This window comes from Staurois parvus, unplaced genomic scaffold (genome assembly GCF_062004578.1).
Source record: "Staurois parvus isolate SC_StPar_1 unplaced genomic scaffold, SC_StPar_1.0 ptg001252l, whole genome shotgun sequence".
Classification (NCBI taxonomy): Eukaryota; Metazoa; Chordata; class Amphibia; order Anura; family Ranidae; genus Staurois; species Staurois parvus.
The window spans coordinates 2,884,701-2,907,770 of record NW_028319048.1 but is presented as its reverse complement, the minus strand read 5'-3'; the positions used below and the strand labels follow the sequence as shown (position 1 = coordinate 2,907,770).

The window sequence follows — 23,070 nt, the reverse complement described above, 5'->3', positions numbered from 1 at the left end:
GGTGGGGACCGGGGAATATGATTAGAGATGAGCAAATCGAACCAGGCGAACCGGAATTCGATACGAATTTCAGGAAAAATTCGATTCGCGTCGAATCCGAAAATTTGCCTACTTCGGGTGTGCGAATCGAATTTTTCCCGATCAGCCGGCAAAAGTGTCCCTGCAGAGAGCTCCGCTATTTCTGACATTTCTCTGACAGTTCCTTCACATGTACAGCGGTTGAAACATTGTATCTATTAGTTTCCATTTAGGATACAGATGTTTCAACCGCTGTACATGTGAAGGAGCTGTCAGAGAACTGTCAGAAATAGAGGAACTCTGCAGATACACTTTTTGCCGGTTTGGAATTCTTATTTTCATCCTACTTCTTCTTCATCCTCATCCTGATCCTCAGAAGAAGAAGAAGAAGAAGAGGATGAGGATGAAGAAGAAGAAGTAGGATGAAAATAAGAATAATTCCAAGCCGGCAAAAAGTGTATCTGCAGAGCTCCTCTAAGTGTATCTGCAGAATAGAGGAGCTCTGCAGATACACTTTTTGCCGGCTTGGAATAAATCTTATTTTCATCCTACTTCTTCTTCTTCTTCTTCTTCCTCTTCATCCTCATCCTCATCCTCTTCTTCTTCTTCTGAGGATCAGGATGAAGAAGAAGAAAAAGAAGAAGAAGAAGAAGTAGGATGAAAATAAGAATAATTCCAAGCCGGCAAAAAGTGTATCTGCAGAGCTCCTCTATTCTGCAGATACACTTAGAGGAGCTCTGCAGATACACTTTTTGCCGGCTTGGAATTATTCTTATTTTCATCCTACTTCTTCATCCTCAGAAGAAGAAGAAGAGGATGAGGATGAGGATGAAGAAGAAGAAGAAGAAGAAGAAGAAGAAGTAGGATGAAAATAAGAATAATTCCAAGCCGGCAAAAAGTGTATCTGCAGAGCTCCTCTAAGTGTATCTGCAGAATGTCATTTATGGAAACAAATAGATACAATGTTTCAACCGCTGTATGGAGTGAGTGTCCCAGAACTGTCAGAAATAGCCTATTTCTGACAGTTCTGTGACATTCACTCCATACAGCGGTTGAAACCGCTGTATGGAGTGAATGTCACAGAACTGTCAGAAATAGACAGAAACTGTCACAGAACTGTCCTTCTTCTCATCCTTCTCCTTCTTCTCATCCTTCTTCTCATCCTTCTTCTCATCCTTCTCCTTCTTCTCATCCTTCTCCTTCTTCTCATCCTTCTCCTTCTCCTTCTTCTCATCCCTCTCCTTCTTCTCATCCTTCTTCTCATCCTTCTCCTTCTTCTCATCCTTCTTCTCATCCTTCTTCTCATCCTTCTTCTCATCCTTCTTCTCATCCTTCTTCTCATCCTTCTTCTCATCCTTCTTCTCATCCTTCTTCTCATCCTTCTTCTCATCCTTCTCCTTCTTCTCATCCTTCTCCTTCTTCTCATCCTTCTCCTTCTTCTCATCCTTCTCCTTCTCCTTCTTCTCATCCTTCTCCTTCTTCTCATCCTTCTCCTTCTTCTCTTCCTTCTCCTTCTCCTTCTTCTCATCCTTCTCCTTCTTCTTCTTCTCATCCTTCTCCTTCTCCTTCTTCTCATCCTTCTCCATCTTCTCATCCTTCTCCTTCTCCTTCTTCTCATCCTTCTCCTTCTTCTCATCCTTCTCCTTCTCCTTCTTCACATCCTTCTCCTTCTTCTCATCCTTCTTCTCATCCTTCTCCTTCTTCTCATCCTTCTTCTCATCCTTCTCCTTCTTCTCATCCTTCTTCTCATCCTTCTCCTTCTTCTCATCCTTCTTCTCATTCTTCTCCTTCTTCTCATCCTTCTTCTCATCCTTCTCCTTCTTCTCATCCTTCTTCTCATCCTTCTTCTCATCCTTCTCCTTCTTCTCATCCTTCTCCTTCTCCTTCTTCTCATCCTTCTCTTCTCCTTCTTCTCATCCTTCTCCTTCTCCTTCTTCTCATCCTTCTCCTTCTTCTCATCCTTCTCCTTCTCCTTCTTCTCATCCTTCTCCTTCTCCTTCTTCTCATCCTTCTCCTTCTTCTCATCCTTCTTCTCATCCTTCTCCTTCTTCTCATCCTTCTTCTCATCCTTCTCCTTCTTCTCATCCTTCTTCTCATCCTTCTCCTTCTTCTCATCCTTCTTCTCATCCTTCTTCTCATCCTTCTCCTTCTTCTCATCCTTCTCCTTCTTCTCATCCTTCTCCTTCTTCTCATCCTTCTCCTTCTTCTCATCCTTCTCCTTCTCCTTCTTCTCATCCTTCTCCTTCTCCTTCTTCTCATCCTTCTCCTTCTTCTCATCCTTCTCCTTCTTCTCATCCTTCTCCTTCTTCTCATCCTTCTTCTCATCCTTCTTCTCATCCTTCTCCTTCTCATCCTTCTTCTCATCCTTCTTCTCATCCTTCTCCTTCTTCTCATCCTTCTCCTTCTTCTCATCCTTCTCCTTCTTCTCATCCTTCTCCTTCTTCTCATCCTTCTCCTTCTCCTTCTTCTCATCCTTCTCCTTCTCCTTCTTCTCATCCTTCTCCTTCTCCTTCTTCTCATCCTTCTCCTTCTCCATCTTCTCATCCTTCTCCTTCTCCTTCTTCTCATCCTTCTCCTTCTCCTTCTCCTTCTCCTTCTCCTTCTTCTCATCCTTCTCCTTCTTCTCATCCTTCTCCTTCTTCTCATCCTTCTCCTTCTCCTTCTTCTCATCCTTCTCCTTCTCCTTCCTCATCTCCAAGGGCATTTAAATTAAAGGTACAGTGTTCTGCACTAATTTAAAGGCTCTCTGAAGCCTAGAAACCCTTTTTATAAGGTATCTTCGTAGCAAATAAATTCGCATCGAATCAAATTTCTTCCTGAAATTCGCCGAATCGAATTTTTGAATACTTCGCTCATCTCTAAATATGATGTATCATTTGTGAAGCCGGAGTGCCTAGACTTGTTCTGGCAAAAATATGAAAATGAGTGGAAGGGGACCCCCAGGTGGGAGGGCCTGACACCAAAAGTTATTTCTAGGCAGCCCCTTGTCAAAAATGTTACAATCCTGGTCAGGAATGAGTCGATCCCCTCGGCGGATATTATTGTATGGCTAAATCGGTTTGGGGAAGTGTTAGCACCCCTTAGGAAAATCTTGGACGATCGTGGGATCTGGACTGGGGGATGGTCGGCGACCGTAAGGCTGCAGGTGGAGAATAACATGGTGAAGCATCTCCCATCTTCGGCTTTCCTTGGGAAGGACAGACTAATAGTCTTTTATGCCGGGCAGCCGAAAGTCTGCCACCGGTGTGGCAACAAGGGGCACTTCGCCTCAAGTTGTGAGGTCCTGAAGTGCTCATTATGCCAGGGTATTGGTCACGTAGCCCGTGATTGTAATCAAATTCGGTGTAACCTCTGTCAGGTATTGGGGCATTCCTACAACCAATGCCCTGAAGCATTACATAATTTATCTGATATTGCTGAGGAGTTGGCCAGGATGGATGCAGAGGAGGCGGGTGCAGGCCCAGCTCCTGATGGGGCAACTGCTCCGGATGCCCTGGTGCCAGGTGCACCATGTGTAACCCCTAGTGTGCCTGTAACCCCCCCCCCCTGTTGTGGTGTCTTCCCCTGTCTCTGTGTCCTCCCAGGTGTTGTCTGCCCCTCCTCGTGTGCCCCCCCCTGTTAGTTCCAAGTTGGGTGAGGCGGCTAAGGGGGCAGGGGTGTGTAAACTATTTGTGGTCCCCCCGCCAGTTTTGCTCCCGCAGCGTCGCAGAGGTCGGACAGGGGGCTCGGCGGCATCTAAGGGTCAGGTGAAGGCTGGGCAGGAGAGCTTAGTCCCTGGGAAGGATGGAACATCTAAGGAGAATAAGGAGGGTGTGTGGTCTTTGGTGGGGAAGGGAGGTAGAAATAGGGCAGTGCTGTCCCCTTCTTCTTCAGTTTCCTCACTGGAGGTCGAGGTTATATCTCTTGAGAATAAGTTTGGGGTTCTTTCAGGGGAAGAGGGAGACACTGGAGAGTCTCTTTCCCCCATGGAGGAGGAAGAGGCTGGAGGGTCCCTTAAAAGGACTAGACCCCCATCTAAAGCTGAGAAAACCAAAGTTAAGAAACGCTCATCTCAACTACCTTAATGGCAGTTCCCGCTCCGATAAAGGTGGCAGCCATTGATGTTGGCAGCATAAAGTCTGTAAGTGCAAGAAGTACGGCCTTATTTTTGCTCAGCAGTATTGGAGCTGACAGTTTATTTTTGCAAGAGACCCGGCTTACCAGCCTAGCTGATGTCCATCTAGCAAAAAGGGAGTGGAGGTGTGGTCCTTCCTTTTGGTCTCTTGCAGCTGAGCCTTACAGCGGAGTTGCGGTACTTTTTTCCGGCATGATAACGTGTCGGCGGGTCATTGAGGTAGAGATTGGAAGGTGTATGGTCTTGGACGTCCTTGTGAAGGGGCAGGAGCTAAGGCTCATTAACATCTATGGTCCCCAGTCTACGTGGGGTAGGAAATGCCTCTTTACAAGGATTAAGCCTTTCCTTTTTATGTCCCGGCAAGTTGTTTTTGGAGGAGACTTTAATACTGTCACTAGGCTCTAGGACAGGAAGGGCTCCAATGACAGGCTGGAGTATGACAGCGTTTTTTTAAATGCAATAGTTAGGGAAGCAGGTCTGGAGGATGCCTTAATTAAGCACAGCCCAGACAGCACGGGATTCACTTTTAGGCGAGGTAGAAGTGAGAGTAGAATAGATAGGTTTTTTTTTAAAGGGGGACTCCGCTTTCTCGGCACCTGAGTGTCAGGCGGTGGAGTTTTCTGACCACCTTTTGTTAACTGTGATTTTGAATGCCTTATATACGCCGCTGAGGGGAAGGGGTGTCCAGAGGATGAATTTGTCTCTGCTGGAGGACGAAGAGGTCCGACGATCCTTTGAGGAGTTTCTTCAAGCACAGGAGACCATCCTGGATTTCTGCGGCAGTAAGTCAGAATGGTGGGAGCTTACCAAAGTGCGGATTGGCAGGTTTTTCAAGGCCCTAGGTAAGAAGAAACAACTTGAGAAATACATTGCCTATCAGCAGTTACGGAGAAAGCTTGACCGCCTTGTCTCAGAGGGTGGAGATTCTGGGGCAATCTCAGAGGTTAAGCTTCTCTTGAAGAAGTATCAGTATGATCGGCATGCCTCTTTGGTTCTGGAGAGGGACTACGGGAAGTACCATTCACCCGACCCTTACCAGAATTGTAAGCGGAGCATAGCAATTAAGACGATCAGCGGCCTGAGGGATAGTACAGGATCCCTGATCCCTGACGATATCCAGGTCTCAAGGGCTTTTTTTGAGGGTCTTTTGAAAGAGAAGCACCTTGACCGGGCAGGGATGTCAAGCTTCCTGGACTCTACACCAGGTTTAGAGAATAACACCCGTCCACAAGTTTGACAAGTGAGATCACAGCTGAAGAGGTTGCCAAAGCGATAGACAGTCTGGCCATTAAAAAGACACCAGGGCCAGATGGGTTGACAGCGGAGTTTTTTAAGACTTTCAAATCTAGCTTGGCACCTCACCTAGCGGAGGTGTTTAACTGCTGTCTGGATGAGGGTTCGCTCCCTCCCTCCATGAGGAAGTCAGCTGTGATCTTGCTGTCAAAAGGTAAGGACCCTATGATGATTGAGAATTGGCGCCCCATTAGCCTGCTCAATGTCGATAGAAAGATCCTGGCCAAGATCCTTTTCTGGCGCTTGTCGTCAGTGGCAGACGGTCTACTTTCGCAGCAGCAGCACTGCTCGGTCCAGGGCAGGAGTACTTTTTCAGTGGTGTTAGCTCTCCGGGAGGCTCTGGAGCAGTGCAGGGCTGATGGCTGTGGGAAGTACTTGCTGGCGTTGGATCAACCTAAGGCTTTTGATTGGGTCGACCACAAGTACCTCTGGCATCTCCTTGACAGGTATAGCCTGGAGGGGAGGTTCATTGGATGGCTTCAGGCTTTGTACAGAGGGGCTGAGAGCTTCATGTTGATCAATGGTTGGATTGGGCGGCCCTTTGAGGTCGGCTCGGGGGTGCGCCAGGGGTGTCTGCTGAGCCCTCTGCTCTATGCCTTTGCCATCGACCCCTTCATTAGAAGGCTAGATGGCGGGGTGTTGGGCGGGGTGCCGGTGGGCACTACTGGTGAACCACCTTTGAGGGTCGTGGCTTATGCCGATGATGTATCTGTATTCATCTCTGGGACCGGTGAGGTGCAGGAGGTGGTCTCGGTGATGGAGCAGTATGCGGAGGCATCAGGCTCCAAGATTAATCATGACAAGTGTGAAGTTTTCTGGATGGGCAGGGAAGGTGAAGGCTTCCAGCTTCCGGATGCCTTCCCTGAGCCCCGACAGAAGGTAAAAGTGCTAGGCATCGAATTTGGTCCTGACGACTACAGCAAAACAAATTGGGAGTCCAGGTTGGCAGATGCCGATGTTAAAGTGAGATGCTGGAGGGGGTGGCGGCTGTCCCTAAGGGAAAGGGTTGACCTAATCAAGACTTACTTGGTCCCTGTTTTCTTATACGTCAGTTTCGTTTGTCTCTTGCCAGAGTCTCTCTACACGAGGGTTTACAGCTGCTTCTTCCAGCTATTATGGGGGAACAGACTGAACCTTGTGAAGCGGGATGTGACTTATCGATCCAGGCGGGAGGGTGGCCTAGGTATGGTCAACCCAGTTGTTTTCTTCTCTCTGATGTTTATTAAACATAATCTTGGTAGCATGTTAAAAGAGAGACCGCCTGCATGGGTAGGCCTTTTCCAAGTCTGGTTTAAGCCTTTTCTGAACTGTTGGGAGAGAGGCGGGCCAGTGAGAAGCTTGAGAGTCAGGCATGGTAAGCTCCCGGCTTATGTCACTCCGTGCTTGAAGATACTGAGGCAGTGGTGTGTGACTGTGGAAGAGGTCAGATCGCTCCCTGGGAGACTCCTGAGAGAGAGGGTCATGGCCTCTGCGTTTCATGCACCATTGGCCTTGAAGGATTGCCCAGGCCATATTTTGCGGGAGGGGCTACGTTTGATAAATATGGAAAGGATTCCCTTGAAGTTTAGGGACCAGGCCTGGCTTGCGTTCCACGGCAGTCTCTATGTGAGGGGAAACTTGAAGTACCGTTCTCTGGATAACCGTGGTTGTCCGAGGACGGAGTGTGGGGGCGAGGTGGAATCTATGGACCACTTCTTGCTTCAGTGTCCCTTCAACATAGAGGTGTATAAAGAGGTGGGGAGGGCTCTAGACATCCCCTTCCTGCACTGCATGTCTTATGCAGAGTGGGTATATGGGGCATTGGAAAATCATACTGGTTTTGATTTGAACACTCTTTTTCTAGTTTGTCTAGTGACCCGTTACTACACATGGAATGCACGGTGTCAGGTTTCCATTCGGCAAAAGGTCCTTCCTGTTCAGGTGGTGGTGTGTGACATCCTTGGTGAGGTTGGGAAAATTCAGGGTCTTGAGAAAGACAGGCTGAGGCGAAGGGCCTGCATATAGGCATGGAGGAACATCAGGCCTGTAGCTGCGGTTTGTTGATCTCTTGGTGTGGTTACTCTCCTGATTTCTCTTCTTTTTTCACCCCCCTAGATTTTGGGTAGTAGGGTTTTTTTGAAGAAAGGCTACAGGTACCAGAAGGTCTGGGTTTCTTAGCCTTTGTTGGGTAAGTTAGTAAGTATATTTTGTTGTAGGATCATAAAGGTCTATATGATCTTGTTGTTCAAAATTGTAGTCCCTATAAGGGATATGAGTGTAATTTACGCCCGATCGGTGTGCAACAAGCTTACCGCCATCCACAACCTCTTTGTTTCCCGCTCCCTCAACCTCCTAGCGATTACGGAAACCTGGATCCAGGCCACTGACTCTACCTCCCCTGCTGCACTCTCCTACGGAGGTCTCACCTGGACCCACTCAAACAGGCCCAATGGTCGTAAAGGTGGTGGGGTTGGTTTGCTCCTGTCACCGCAGAGTCCTCCCAAACCCCCCCTCTCTATCCTTCTCCTCCTTCGAGGCCCACGGCGTCCGACCATTCTCCCCAACCCCCCTGAAGATTGCTGTGTTATACCGGCCTCCTGGATCCATATCCCGCTTCCTGGATGACTTTTCCTCCTGGCTACCGTTCTTCCTCTCCTCTGAGTTACCCACCATCATCCTTGGGGATGTCAACATCCCTGTCACCCTCGACAAGCCGACCACATCCCATCTCCTCCACTTAACCTCCTCCTTTGCACTTGCACAGTGCATACAATCCACCACCCACTCCAACGGTAATATCCTTGATCTTGTCTTCTCCAACCGCTGCGCTCCCCACAACCTCACTAACACCCCCTTCCCTCTCTCTGACCACAACCTGATTACTTTCTCTATCTCCTCGTCCTCCAACGCCTACCCCTCCAAATGTCACACTACTACCAGCCGTAACCTCCACAACCTTAACCCTGCCCCCCTCCACTCTGCAGCTGATCAACTACACAACAGCATCCTCCCCCTGTCCTGCCCAGACTTGGCTATGACCACCTACAACAACGCGCTGTCAACAGCTCTTGACTCACTAGAGCCTCTAACCACACGCAACATCAGACCCCGACCGCTCCAGCCCTGGCAGACTGATCACACCAAAACCCTCAAACGACACAGTCGTGCCCTGGAGCGACTATGGCGCAAAACCAAATCCAAGCAAACCTTTACCCGCTACAAATCTGCCTTCCACACCTGCACCTCCTCCCTCCATGCTGCCAAACAAGCCTACTTCCTGACCCTCATCAAGGCCCTCTCCTCCAATCCTCGCTGACTCTTTTCCACCTTCAACTCTCTACTCTCGCCACCCCCACCTCCACCCAGCACTTCACTCACCGCCCTTGAGGTTGCCAATCACTTCAAAAACAAGACTGACACAATTCGCAAGGACATTGCCGCAACTCACACGCCCTCTCAACCCGTCCCCTCTCACACAGCTACCCCCTCATCTTCGACATAACCCGCAGGGACTTCGTCACTGCTCAAACTCCCTCCAACCCCATTCCCCCTCACTCAGCTTCCCCTAATCACCCCTCTCCCATGGCCCCACCACTGCTCTGACCTCCACTTCCACCCCACATTACATAAAAGCCCTCCCTGGACCCCAATGACCCGAACAACCTCAGACCCATCTCCCTGCTCCCATTTACATCCAAACTCATCGAGCGCCTAGTATACACCCGCCTATGCTCTCACCTCAAAGACAACAACCTCCTCGATCCCCTACAGTCCGGCTTCCATCCCCTACACTCCACCGAAACTGCCTTACTTAAACTCTCCAACGACCTGCTAACCGCCAAAGCTAATGACCACTATTCAGTGCTCCTACTCCTTGACCTCTCTGCGGCCTTCGACACAGTTGACCACTCCCTCCTCCTCAAAAAACTACACTGCCTCGGCCTCAGAGATTCTGCTCTCTCCTCACTCTCATCCTACCTATCACAATGCTCTTTCAGCGTTACCTACAACGCTACCACCTCCCCCTCTCTGTTGGGGTCCCTCAAGGCTTCGTCCTCTGGTCCCTTCTCTTCTCCATCTACATCTTCTCCCTTGGCCAACTCATACACTCTCACAGCTTCAACTATCAACTCTATGCCGACGACACACAAATCTATCTCTCAACCCCTCGCCTCACCCCCTTAGTCTAGGCCCGAATCACAAACCTGCTGAACGACATATCAGATTGGATGTCGCTCCACTTCCTTAAACTGAACCTCTCCAAAACTGAGCTCCTAGTCTTCCCCCCAAGTCATACACCACCCCCCATTGACTTTTCCATCACGTCCAACAATGCCACTATCAGGCCCGCCCTGCAGGCTAGAGTACTTGGTGTCATTCTGGACTCCAACCTATCCTTCCAGCCCCAAGTCCAATCACTAACAAATTCATGCAGACTCCACCTCCGCAACATCACCAAAATCCGCACGTTCCTAACCCCAGAAACCACTAAACAGCTTATCCACTCCCCCAATTACACTGCCCCAAATTACATCACTGACCTAATTTCCAAATACCACCCAGCACACACACTCCGCTCCTCACAAGACCACCTTCTCTCTAGTTCCCTGGTCTCCTCCTCCCATGCCCGCCTCCAGGATTTCTCCAGGGTGTCTCCCATCCTCTGGAACTCCCTGCCCCAATCTATCAGACTATCACCTACTCTCCTCTCCTTTAGGCGCACCCTGAAAACCCATCTCTTCAGGGAAACCTACCCCATCCCCTGCTAATTTGCCGACCTCCTTCACTCTTTCTACCACTCCATCCCCCACAGCTATCTCCTCCTGTACCACCATCCCCTCCCTCCGAGATTGTAAGCTCGAAAGAGCAGGGCGCTCGAACCCCTCGTGTATCACATTGTATTGTTATGGGACTGTCGCATGTTCTGTCTCCCTTTGTAATGTACAGCTTTGAGTGAACTGTTGGCGCTTTATAAATACTGTATAATAATAATAATAATAATAGACCAAAAATAAAAAATGTCAAACCACTGCTAGATGCACATGCAGAATTCAATGTAAATACCAAATTATTTTTAATATTTTCAAATATTTTACTTAAAAAATATATTTTAAAATATACTTAACTCACACTATAAAGTCAAAAGCATTTCTTTTGGTACATATAGAAAAAATGTCCGGATAAAATGTACGGCAAAGATTGCAAATTTTTAAGGCACAGTGAGAAACCATGCAATCATATAAAATACCACACTATAGTAACAAAAAACACAGAATACAAAGCCCCCTAACACAATGGGGGGGGGGAGAATTGGTACATAGCATATCCTTTTGCATAAAGCATATAGATTGTATTAAAAGAGGTAAAGACACCAGAGAGAGAGGTATCACCCCCCCGGGTACAAATCACTAGTAAGACCTCTTCTGGAATATGCAGTTCAGTTTTGGGCACCAATTCACAAAAAGAACATTGGGGAACTGGAGAAAGTACACAGAGGGGCAACCAAACATGGAGATTATATCCCCCTTATGTATTATACATGGTGATCATATCCCCCCCCCCTTATGTATTATACATGGAGATCATATCCCCCTTATGTATTATATATGGAGATCATATCCCCCTTATGTATTATACATGGAGATCATATCCCCCCTTATGTATTATACATGGATATCATATCCCCCCTTATGTATTATACATGGAGATCATATCCCCCTTATGTATTATACATGGTGATCATATCCCCCTTATGTATTATACATGGAGATCATATCCCCCTTATGTATTATACATGGAGATCATATCCCCCTTATGTATTATACATGGAGATCATACCCCCCCTTATGTATTCTACATGGAGATCATACCCCCCCCTTATGTATTATACATGGAAATCATATCCCCCTTATGTGTTATACATGGAGATCATATCCCCCCTTATGTATTATACATGGAAATCATATCCCCCCCTTATGTATTATACATGGAGATCATATCCCCCCTTATGTATTATACATGGAGATCATATCCCCTCTTATGTATTATATATGGAGATCATATCCCCCTTATGTATTATACATGGAGATCATATCCCCCTTATGTATTATACATGGAGATCATATCCCCCCCCTTATGTATTATACATGGAGATCATATCCCCCCTTATGTATTATACATGGAGATCACATCCCCCCCCTTATGTATTATACATGGAGATCATATCCCCCCTTATGTATTATACATGGAGATCACATCCCCCTTATGTGTTATACATGGAGATCATATCCCCCCTTATGTATTATACATGGAAATCATATCCCCCCCTTATGTATTATACATGGAGATCATATCCCCCCTTATGTATTATACATGGAGATCATATCCCCCTTATGTATTATATGTGGAGATCATATCCCCCCTTATGTATTATACGTGGAGATCATATCCCCCCTTATGTATTATACATGGAGATCATATCCCCCTTATGTATTATACATGGAGATCATATCCCCCCTTATGTATTATACATGGAGATCATATCCCCCTTATGTATTATATGTGGAGATCATATCCCCCTTATGTATTATACATGGAGATCATATCCCCCCTTATGTATTATACATGGAGATCACATCCCCCTTATGTATTATACATGGAGATCATATCCCCCTTATGTATTATATGTGGAGATCATATCCCCCCTTATGTATTATACGTGGAGATCATATCCCCCCTTATGTATTATACATGGAGATCATATCCCCCTTATGTATTATACATGGAGATCATATCCCCCCTTATGTATTATACATGGAGATCATATCCCCCTTATGTATTATATGTGGAGATCATATCCCCCTTATGTATTATACATGGAGATCATATCCCCCCTTATGTATTATACATGGAGATCACATCCCCCTTATGTGTTATACATGGAGATCATACCCCCCCTTATGTATTATACGTGGAGATCATATCCCCCTTATGTATTATACGTGGAGATCATATCCCCCCTTAGGTATTATACATGGAGATCATATCCCCCTTATGTATTATACATGGAGATCATATCCCCCTTATGTATTATACATGGAGATCATATCCCCCCTTATGTATTATACATGGAGATCATATCCCCCTTATGTATTATATGTGGAGATCATATCCCCCTTATGTATTATACATGGAGATCATATCCCCCCCCCCCTTATGTATTATACATGGAGATCATATCCCCCTTTATGTATTGTACATGGAGATCATATCCCCCTTATGGATTATACATGGAGATCATATCCCCCCTTATGTATTATACATGGAGATCATATCCCCCCTTATGTATTATACATGGAGATCATATCCCCTCTTATGTATTATATATGGAGATCATATCCCCCTTATGTATTATACATGGAGATCATATCCCCCTTATGTATTATACATGGAGATCATATCCCCCCCCTTATGTATTATACATGGAGATCATATCCCCCCTTATGTATTATACATGGAGATCACATCCCCCTTATGTGTTATACATGGAGATCATATCCCCCCTTATGTATTATACATGGTGATCATATCCCCCTTATGTATTATACATGGAGATCATATCCCCCCTTATGTATTATACATGGAGATCATATCCCCCCTTATGTATTATACATGGTGATCATATCCCCCTTATGTATTATACATGGAGATCATATCCCCCTTTATGTATTATACATGGAGATCACATCCCCCTTATATATTATACATGGAGATCATATCCCCCCTTATGTATTATACATGGAGATCATATCCCCCCTTATGTATTATACATGGAGATCATATCCCCCCTTATGTATTATACATGGAGATCATATCCCCCCTTATGTATTATACATGGAGATCATATCCCCCCTTATGTATTATACATGGTGATCATATCCCCCCTTATGTATTATACATGAAGATCATATCCCCCCTTATGTATTATACATGGAGATCATATTCCCCCTTATGTATTATACATGGTGATCATATCCCCCCTTATGTATTATACATGGAGATCATACCCCCCCTTATGTATTATACATGGAGATCATACCCCCCCTTATGTATTATACATGGAGATCATATCCCTCCTTATGTATTATACATGGAGATCATATCCCCCCTTATGTATTATACATGGAGAGCATATCCCCCTTATGTATTATACATGGAGATCATATCCCCCCCTTATGTATTATACATGGAGATCATATCCCCCCCCCTTATGTATTATACATGGAGATCATATCCCCCCCCCCTTATGTATTATACATGGAGATCATATCCCCCCCCCTTATGTATTATACATGGAGATCATATCCCCCCCCCTTAATCTCCTCTTCTCAGTAGAGAATAAATTCAGTTCCTGTAATCTTTCCTCATAGCTGATCTCCTCCATGCCTTGTATCAGTTTGGTTGCCCTTCTCTGTACTTTCTCCAGTTCCCCAATGTTCTTTTTGTGAATTGGTTCCCCAAACTGAACTGCATATTCCAGATGTGGTGTTAGTAATGATTTGTTCCTGGGGGGGGGGGGGATGATATCTCTCTCTCTGGAGTCTATACCTCTCCTAATACAAGAGAGGATTTTCCTCGCTTTAGAACCCGCTGCTTGGCATTGCTGCCATTATTAAGCTCGTAATCTGCCAGAACTCCCAGATCCTTCTCCACCATTGATTCCCCCAGTTGTACCACCTCCCTCCCCCAGTATGTATGATCCATGCATATTCTTAGCCCCCAACTAGAACAACCTTTACCAATGGCCTTTATGGTCAATGATACACCAAGCATATACTCTCACTTGCTGTTGCTTTGTTGCTTTTCATGTACTGATTGTTTTAAAAAATGCTTGACTGCATTAAAAATCCAGCAAAATGCATGGCTCCTCATTCTGAAATGGAGGCCTTTAAACACTGTACTGAGCCCATATTTATAACTCAATAGATTTGCTTCATGGGAAATCGTATCAGCAGCTCTTACTCACCAGTGGTTTGATATTTTTTGGTTTTGGTCTATATAATTTTGAGCCCATGAGGACTCTGGAATATATTAAATAAACAAATGAAAAAAGGGTTTTGTAGGCCCTTTAGGGTGTTTCAATTGTATGTATTCCCTGTCCATCGCCTGTAGGTTCTGACAGCCCTTTAAAAAAACAAAAGAAATGGTCACCAGCCCAAGTCTATGACTGGCTTATTAAGCAGTGAACACGGTCGGGCATTGCAATGAAGTACAAAACAGGCTACCCTGTTCAACTTGCCAGCCTTTCCCAGTCTAATAACGGCTAATGTCAGCAAGGAACATGGATAGGTATAACTTATCAAAAGAGGGGGATAAGAAAGCCAGTTCAAACTGCCAGCCAGTCAGCCAACTATCAAAAAACAAATAAACCCGTCTAAGAACATGCGTTTAAAAACAGGGATTTTATTAGCACACATTTGCAAATACATACGTAAGCCACAGAGCCACATCACGGCACCCTGAGTATACCTGTGGTCCTAACTCTAAAATTTGGGAGTCCTCTGACAGCCCTTTGCAGCATTATTCTGTATATACTGAACATATAGTCAGCCTTCTGATGATGTCCAAGGCCACAGCTGTTGACCCGACTCCTTGTACATTGACCATCACTTGTCTAAAGTGCTTTTTTTTATAAATTTTTATTTTTCTGTATTACCTTCACATTGCATAAAAAAGGCAATTTGCAACTGACATTTAGGTATACTAACAATGTCCAGATATGATACGTTGATTATATAAACTTACATACATAACAACATAGATAACCTGCAACTGCTTTCCAAATAAAGAAGTGTCTGTTTAATGCTCAGAATGGACAATCAGATACATTTTTTAAATATATATCCTGGTCAAGGGGGAAAGTAAGAGATACAAAAAGGGGGAGGGGAACTGAGACAGTGAGATGGGGAGTAGATATGGAGGAAAATTATAAGGACAGAGGTGGAAGGAGGGGGAGCAGATACTAAATCAACTGCTGAATTGTTTATTTAAGGTCAGAAGTCAATATTTTAGTCACCCAACATTTAGGTTTTTGTGTCCTTGAGAATATACATAATCCAGCCAATAGTAAAATGTTTTTCTAAATGATTGCTGTCAGATCACAGTGACTTTGGAAAGATATAGTTGAATAGCCAGGGAAGATTACTGTCTCCTGAGCAAGGGAATAAATTGTTCAAGTTTTTTTAAGAAGATTTGGTATTCTTAACTTCCCAAGATCCCATAAGAAGACCTGGTGATGTCAGCGAAGCCCCCAAAACATCTTTATTTTCTTTATTTTCATTTCTTTCTTCCTTTTCTTTTCTTTCCTTTCTTTCTTTTCTTTCCCCTAATTGTCTTGGGGACCATTGTCACCAAAACAGAAAATAATGGGATATCCAAACTTTTACAGTTGTCACCAGAACAAGAGTTGGGGGTAATTCTTCCATTGGGGAACTGCCATTTGTGCCCTTGTTTGTTTTAATGAAAACGAGATTAATATTCTAGCTTTTTTTATTTGCCTGAAAACTTGGCCTGATGTTAAAAAATAATTGCTGGTTTGTCAGTCAGGAAAGTCGATGTTCATATGAGGCGTATAAACCAGGATGTGGTTTTCTTCTCTAGTGCTGTTCATAGTTACTCTATCTAAAAGTCTAATCTAAAAGTCTAATCTAAAAGTCTATAGGGTGATCTTAGAAAACATTCCTTCCCCCCATAGTATCTGTATTTTGATCCCACCAAATGAAAAATGCCCATTACCTGCTGTGACGCTCCTGAAGGTGCCCAGAGACGGGTTGGATCCTCACTCCTTTCCAGAAAATGAAACTAATCTAGCGGTTTACATTGAGTCACGTGCTTTCTTTGAACGAGGCAATAGAATATAACTGTGATAGTTACACAATGTGTACTGTGCGTGCTACCAGATAAAATACAGGCAGAGGGCGTTTCTTTGTAGTCAGAATGCAACAGATTTTGTCCTACACCTAAGAATCCATACTGATAAACTTTATCAGAAGTAAATATGTAGGTGAGCACAAAAATACTCTTTGAGTAGTAATAAAATCAAACGTTATTGGAGTAGATTGACAAATATGGTGACTGCAGATACAGTAACTCAAAAATGTCTTTTTTCTGCTGCATAATCTCTGTGCACACCTCCTACCAGCAGAGGGCAGTGAGATCCAACATGGTGCTAATGGAAATGATGATAACCGGCTGTCAAAGATTATTTTCAGTGATGAGGCGTATTTTTCTTGCTGTTTTATAAAGGTTACTTTGCGTTATAAGCAAGGAAGTTTAGACCTCCGTAGTGTATTATGTGCTTTTACTAAATGAAAGTGCTGTACATAGAAACAATTCTAGGAATACAACACAAGACTGACCGATACTGTATACCTATAACAAGCACAAATGCTACCTACCTCCTAGTGAATCCATGTTCTGTATACAATAGTAATACGATGAAAAGGTTACTTAACTCAGGTTAGAGTAGGTTCTCAATCTCCATAGGCAATGCTAGGACCCAGGCTTACTCTACAGCAATTGCAGAAGATCGGGTGAAAAACTTCTTCTGCAGAGATCTTTCTTGGTGTTAAGTCCTCTTAGAGTCCCTCTAATCAGCTTCTGTTGTTGCCTTTTATTTAGAAAGCATAGATAGCTGACGGAGAAACCCAAAACTCATGGGTTTCAGTAACATTTTGACTTCTGAAGCCAGACTGAAAAGTAGATGTTTATTATACAAGCATGTAGCTAGACCTCCATGCAGGGAGAGCAGAACAATACATGGTGTTGGATTCAAAAGCAATGCTCTACCCAACTAAGGCCTTCTAATACAATTTATACGCTCTACAGTGGGTGGCACCTAGCTATCTGATCTTTCTGTCAAAAGCCTTCTGTGTTTTTGGAGAAAACTCCTGGAGATGCAATTATTTGTCCACATGTTAATGTTACTTCCAATGTCCATCGAGTTTGACAGGTTTCCAAAGGCTGTGACAACAATCTTGCAAATGAAAGGGAGGTCAACAGGTGTGGAACTGGTTTTCTCATACAGAACAGCGGAAATACAGGATGTCAGGCCATCTGCTTGATTACCAATGTATTTCATATTAACAATGTATTTTATTATACCTAAAATGACTGCTCCATTTTCCCTTACAATAGCCAATCCCACATGGGTGTGATCCATTTTTCTGCTTTATTTACACGGCTCAAAAAAATTAAAGGAAGACTTTGTAATCCAAGTCTAGCATCAAGTCAGTGAAACTCCTGGGATATTGATCTGGTCAGGTAAGTCACATGAGTTTCAGCTGCTTTGGTGTTAATGAAATTAACAACAGGTGCACTAGATGGGCAACAATGAGACGGCCCCCCAAACAGGAAAGGATTTACAGGTTGAGGCCACTGACATTTTTTTCCCTACTCATCTTTTCTGACTGTTTTTCACTAGTTTTGCATTAGTCTAGGGTCAGTGTCACTACTGGTAGCATGAGGCCATACCTGGACCCTACAGAGGTTGCACAGGCAGTCCAACTCCTCCAGGACGGCACATCAATACGTACCATTGCCAGAAGGTTTGTTGTGTCTCCCAAAACAGTCTCAAGAGCATGGAGGAGATTCTGGGAGACAGGCAGTTACTCTCGGAGAGCTGGACAGGGCCGTAGAAGGTCCTTAACCCATCAGCGGTATCTGCTTCTTTGTGTAAGGAAGAACAAGGTGAGTACTGCCAAAGCCCTACAAAATGACCTCCAGCAGGCCACTGGTGTAAATGTCTCTGAGCAAACAATCAGAAACAGACTTCATGAGGGTGGCCTGAGGGCCCGACGTCCTCTAATGGGCCCTGTGCTCACTGCCCGGCACCATAGAGCTGGATTGGCATTTGCCATTGAACCCCAGAATTGGCAGGTCCACCACTGGCGCCCTGTGCTTTTCACAGATGAGAGCAGGTTCACCCTGAGCACATGTGACAGACGTGAAAGGGTTTGGAGAAACCGTGGAGAACATTAAATGGGAGGAATAATGCCCCATCATTGATGTCAGTTGGAGAAATAGTGCCTTATCATTGGTATCAATGAATAATAGTGTCCCATTGTTTGTGTCAGTGGGAGGACTAGTACCCCACTGTCAGTGTCAATGGCAGGAATATGCACCACCATATACCACCCAGAGAGTGGGGGTAATTATAACCCAAGGGCCAGATAAAAGCAAGCGAGGGGCCACATCTGGACCCCGGGCCACAGTTTGGAGACCACTGATTTAAAAAATAGTGATGCATTTTTATACAATGTATATATATCTTATATGAGGATATCTGATGCAAGCTGCTTCCCATTTAATTTTAGTTATTTCAGTAACAAAGGTATATGCTGGACAGACATCTTTATTGGCACACATGGCCTAACAAGGAGTCTGCATGCTTCATGAAGGCTCCCACCCTCACTCTCCCCTGGTCTTTCTCATCCTCTATGGCAGTGGTCTCCAAACTGTGGCCCTAGGGACCGATGTGGCCCTTTGTTTGCCTCTGTCTGGCTCTTGGGGCACTATTCCATCTACAACTGACACCAATGATGGGGCACCATTACTCCCACTAACACCAGTGCTGGGCCACTATTCCTGCCACAGACCACAATGATTCGGTGCTATTCCTCTCACTGACCTCCACAATGGGGCACTATTATTCCCACTGATACCAACAAAGGGGCACAATTACTTCCACTTAAACCAATGATGGGGCATTGCTTACTCCCACTGATGCTGGGAGATTTTCTACTCCCACTGGCCACAGTGCAGCCCCTATAAAATCTGAAGGACAGTAAACTGGTCCTTTGATTAGAAACTTTAGAGATCCCTGCTCTAAGGTAACACGATGATAGGACCGTAATTGTCGCTTGAGATGCCATCTTGCTGTAAGCTAATTTTCTACATTGTTAACTTTTGCTATTCAACTAACCCCTTACCACCATCGCCCACTGCACTATACGAGAACCTAAATGAGGGTAGTAGGAGGAGGTGGGCATCTATTCACAATGACTGCGGTAATTGGCTGTCGCAATGGTCACATAATCGTAAGCTCCTAATCGCAAGTATACATCGGAAGCTGCCCGTGACATCTTAGTTACTGTGCTGGGAGTGGCAAGTGAGCATGTGCTCAGCAAAGATAAGCTGTTCCCCATGGATGCATATATGCAGCCACATGGCATTAAACCCCACCCCGTCCTGAGGCTGCATATATGCATACGGCTGGTGGAGACAGGTTAAGATACTTACAAATATATGTTGCGCTCCTAAATACTTCTCAATAAATAATAATTAAATTATTACCATTAAATTAATTCAAATTATGATACAAATAACTAATAAAAGTGTATAAATACCAAAAAAATATTTAAATAGATAGTTTCAACGAATCAATCTCCTCCAAATAAATATCAAAATAATTCCACATGAAATACTCCTCTAAAAAAAATATTTTACCAAGTGCTCATAAATCATCTATTAGTGACATGATGTACTTACTAATACTCTCAATTTCATTTATATTCATAATACCCTCATTTAATATAATAAAAATAGTAAACCAACTAATAACCCTCAACTAAAACGCATTTAAATGATCCCCTATATATAAAGATAACCAAATGCTCATAAATAATTAGTAGTGATTAGTATGAATCCAAATATCATCAAAATAATAGTCCCATTGAATAAACAATTGTTTGTATATAGTGACTTGGTGCTTGTTGTTCTTCAATTTGTGACTTTTGTGAATCCTTCAAATAGTGAAGATGTGCGCTCACCTCCTTTGATGCCTGCAATTAGGCTATACACGCTTTCCGTTCACTTTCCCTGGAACCTGCTGGACAAATACTTTTGCTGGTAAAATAGGGAGATCCTTCCTTTAGGAGTAATGGATGTATCCTCTGGTGGCTGATTATCCCCTCAGGGATTACACACTCCTTATGTTATCTCAGACCTCCTAATTTCCTCTCCTTGTGTTACTCCGCATGCAGGAAGAAATAGAGGACATAGTGCTTTACCTTTTAAAACTTTTTATTCCCACCATCCAAGTATTAAACTCACATTAGACAGGTTTAAATAACACAATATCCCATTGGAAATCCTCTGCTGGCCTCTGAGTCATACACCTGCCGCCTCTCCGAGTGATGACGTAGCCCCTCCCCTACGCGTTATGCCTCCAATCACGTGGTTTGCTATCACAACCCCCTGATGAAGCCACGTGATTGGAGGCGTAACGCGTAGGGGAGGGGCTACGTCATCACTCGGAGAGGAGCCGCACAACACGATAGAAGGTAGGTGTATGACTCAGAGGCCAGCAGAGGATTTTCAATGGGATAATGCGTTATTTAAACCTGTCTAATGTGAGTTTAATACTTGGATGGTGGGAATAAAAAGTTTTAAAAGGTAAAGCACTATGTCCTCTATTTCTTCCTGCATGCGGAGTAACACAAGGAGAGGATAATTAGGAGGTCTGAGATAACAAAAGGAGTGTGTAATCCCTGAGGGGATAATCAGCCACCAGAGGATACATCCTTCACTCCTAAAGGAAGGATCTCCCAATTTTACCAGCAAAAGTATTTGTCCAGCAGGTTCCAGGGAAAGTGAACGGAAAGCGTGTATAGCCTGATTGCAGGCATCGGAGGAGGTGAGCGCACATCTTCACTATTTGAAGGATTCACAAAAGTCACAAATTGAAGAACAACAAGCACCAAGTCACTATATATAAACAATTGTTTATTCAATGGGACTATTATTTGGATGATATTTGGATTCATACTAATCACTACTAATTATGAGCATTTGGTTATCTTTATTTATGGGGGATCATTTAAATGCGTTTTAGTTGAGGGTTATTAGTTGGTTTATTATTTTTATTATATTAAATGAGGGTATTATGAATATAAATGAAATTGAGGGTATTAGTAAGTACATCATGTCACTAATAGATGATTTATGAGCACTTGGTAAAATATTTTTTTAGAGGAGTATTTTATGTGGAATTATTTTGATATTTATTTGGAGGAGATTGATTAGTTGAAACTATCTATTTAAATATTTTTTTGGTATTTATACACTTTTATTAGTTATTTGTATCATAATTTGAATTAATTTAATGGTAATAATTTAATTATTATTTATTGAGAAGTATTTAGGAGAGCAACATATATTTGTAGATATTTCCAACACAGTTGTAGTTATGTGTTTCATGTTTGCGATCCTCTAGTAATTATCACACCTGTGGCTCGCAAGTCACTCTGATTCATCTATACCAGGTTAAGATACTTACCTCTTTAACATGACAAAGCAAAAATAATAATGTAAACTATCAGCTCTCTATAGGGGTTACTCTGGGAAAGGTGTGTGGTATCCAATCTTTGTTGAAACTATGACTGGCACTAACTGCTATTTTAATGATTCTGTACGTTTTTTATAATTTTTAGGAATACAATATAGTTATTATGCAATTTTAATTGCAGTAGACATATTTATATGATATGATTGGTACCTTAAAAAACCTGAGTTCTGTGGTTAGGCCTTTGGTAGTTTCTCTGTGTTCAGTAAGGGATGTTGGTACAAAACATTCTACCAAGAGCATTTTGAATGAATTATGCCTTCTCTAATAACCAACAGATGTTTTTTGATTGGTCACTGTGACATCCAATCACAGACTATCACAGTGATCATGTGATCGGTAGCAGAGTCTCCTTGCACCCAGATGTTCATACAAGATCAGGAGCTGTTAGTAATGGCTTGTTCTCCGTGATGAGAGCATACTTTGAGCCCAAATGCCAGTGTGCATATATGCAGCACTTTAGAAGAAGACCCCTGTGACGGGCGCGGCATCAGACCCCAGCCCTTCTCACCAAACTCGTGACCAAAGGACTAGCCAATCTAAAACCGCGATGTCACGTGCGTAACAATGCCACACCCAGCTGCACCCTGCACACCGATTTTCCAGCTAATTGGACCACAATCGACGTACCGGCAGCCTGAATGCAATTGTTACTGGGTCAGGTTAATTACGCAATTAACCCTTCACACTGCCACCACCTCCTTTTTATACAGAGAAAGAGAGGAAACTCAGCAATACACTTGGATGATTGGTTAACCGTCAGTATCCCGCTATCTCTTCAAACCGGTTACACAGAGGGTTAAATACTCATAGTAGCACTCTTCAGCGGCAGGGATTCGTAAGTTACATTCAGAAGCTATAGAAACAGTTCAACACTTGTAGAAAGTAAAATTTATTACCAAAAGGTCGAAAGAGTGCAGTAAAAATATTTACAGAAAGAAGATGTAAACAATATATATATATATATATATCACACGCGGGTCGCATTCCTGAGGGAGGGGGAATGAGGGGATACATGAAGACTTCTTAATACAGTGAGAGCCTGTGCCTGGCTCTTGTATGCACGAGTGTGACAACCCCCTTCTGTGACACTGCATGTTTGTAACAACATAGATAAATAAAACATAAAACTCCTGGAAGTGTTACACTGACAGACTTAGCATGCATTCTAATTTAATGTCCACTTTAATAGGTTATGAAGGTGGTAGACCAAGAACTGCACAGGCACCAGAATTTACCAATTTACCCATCTGAATCCAGAAGG

The 23,070-nt window shown here is 43.7% G+C and overlaps 1 protein-coding gene across 1 annotated transcript in view; it reads right to left on the bottom strand.

Moving 5' to 3' along the window:
* Positions 1-16,282, bottom strand: part of LOC149437883 (uncharacterized) — a 46,029-nt gene extending 29,747 nt beyond the window's left edge. Inside the window, exon 1 of the mRNA XM_089660557.1 lies at positions 16,199-16,282. The gene's annotated coding sequence lies outside the window, so the exon portion shown is untranslated. The remainder of the gene's footprint in view (positions 1-16,198) is intronic.
* Positions 16,283-23,070: the final 6,788 nt, after the last annotated feature.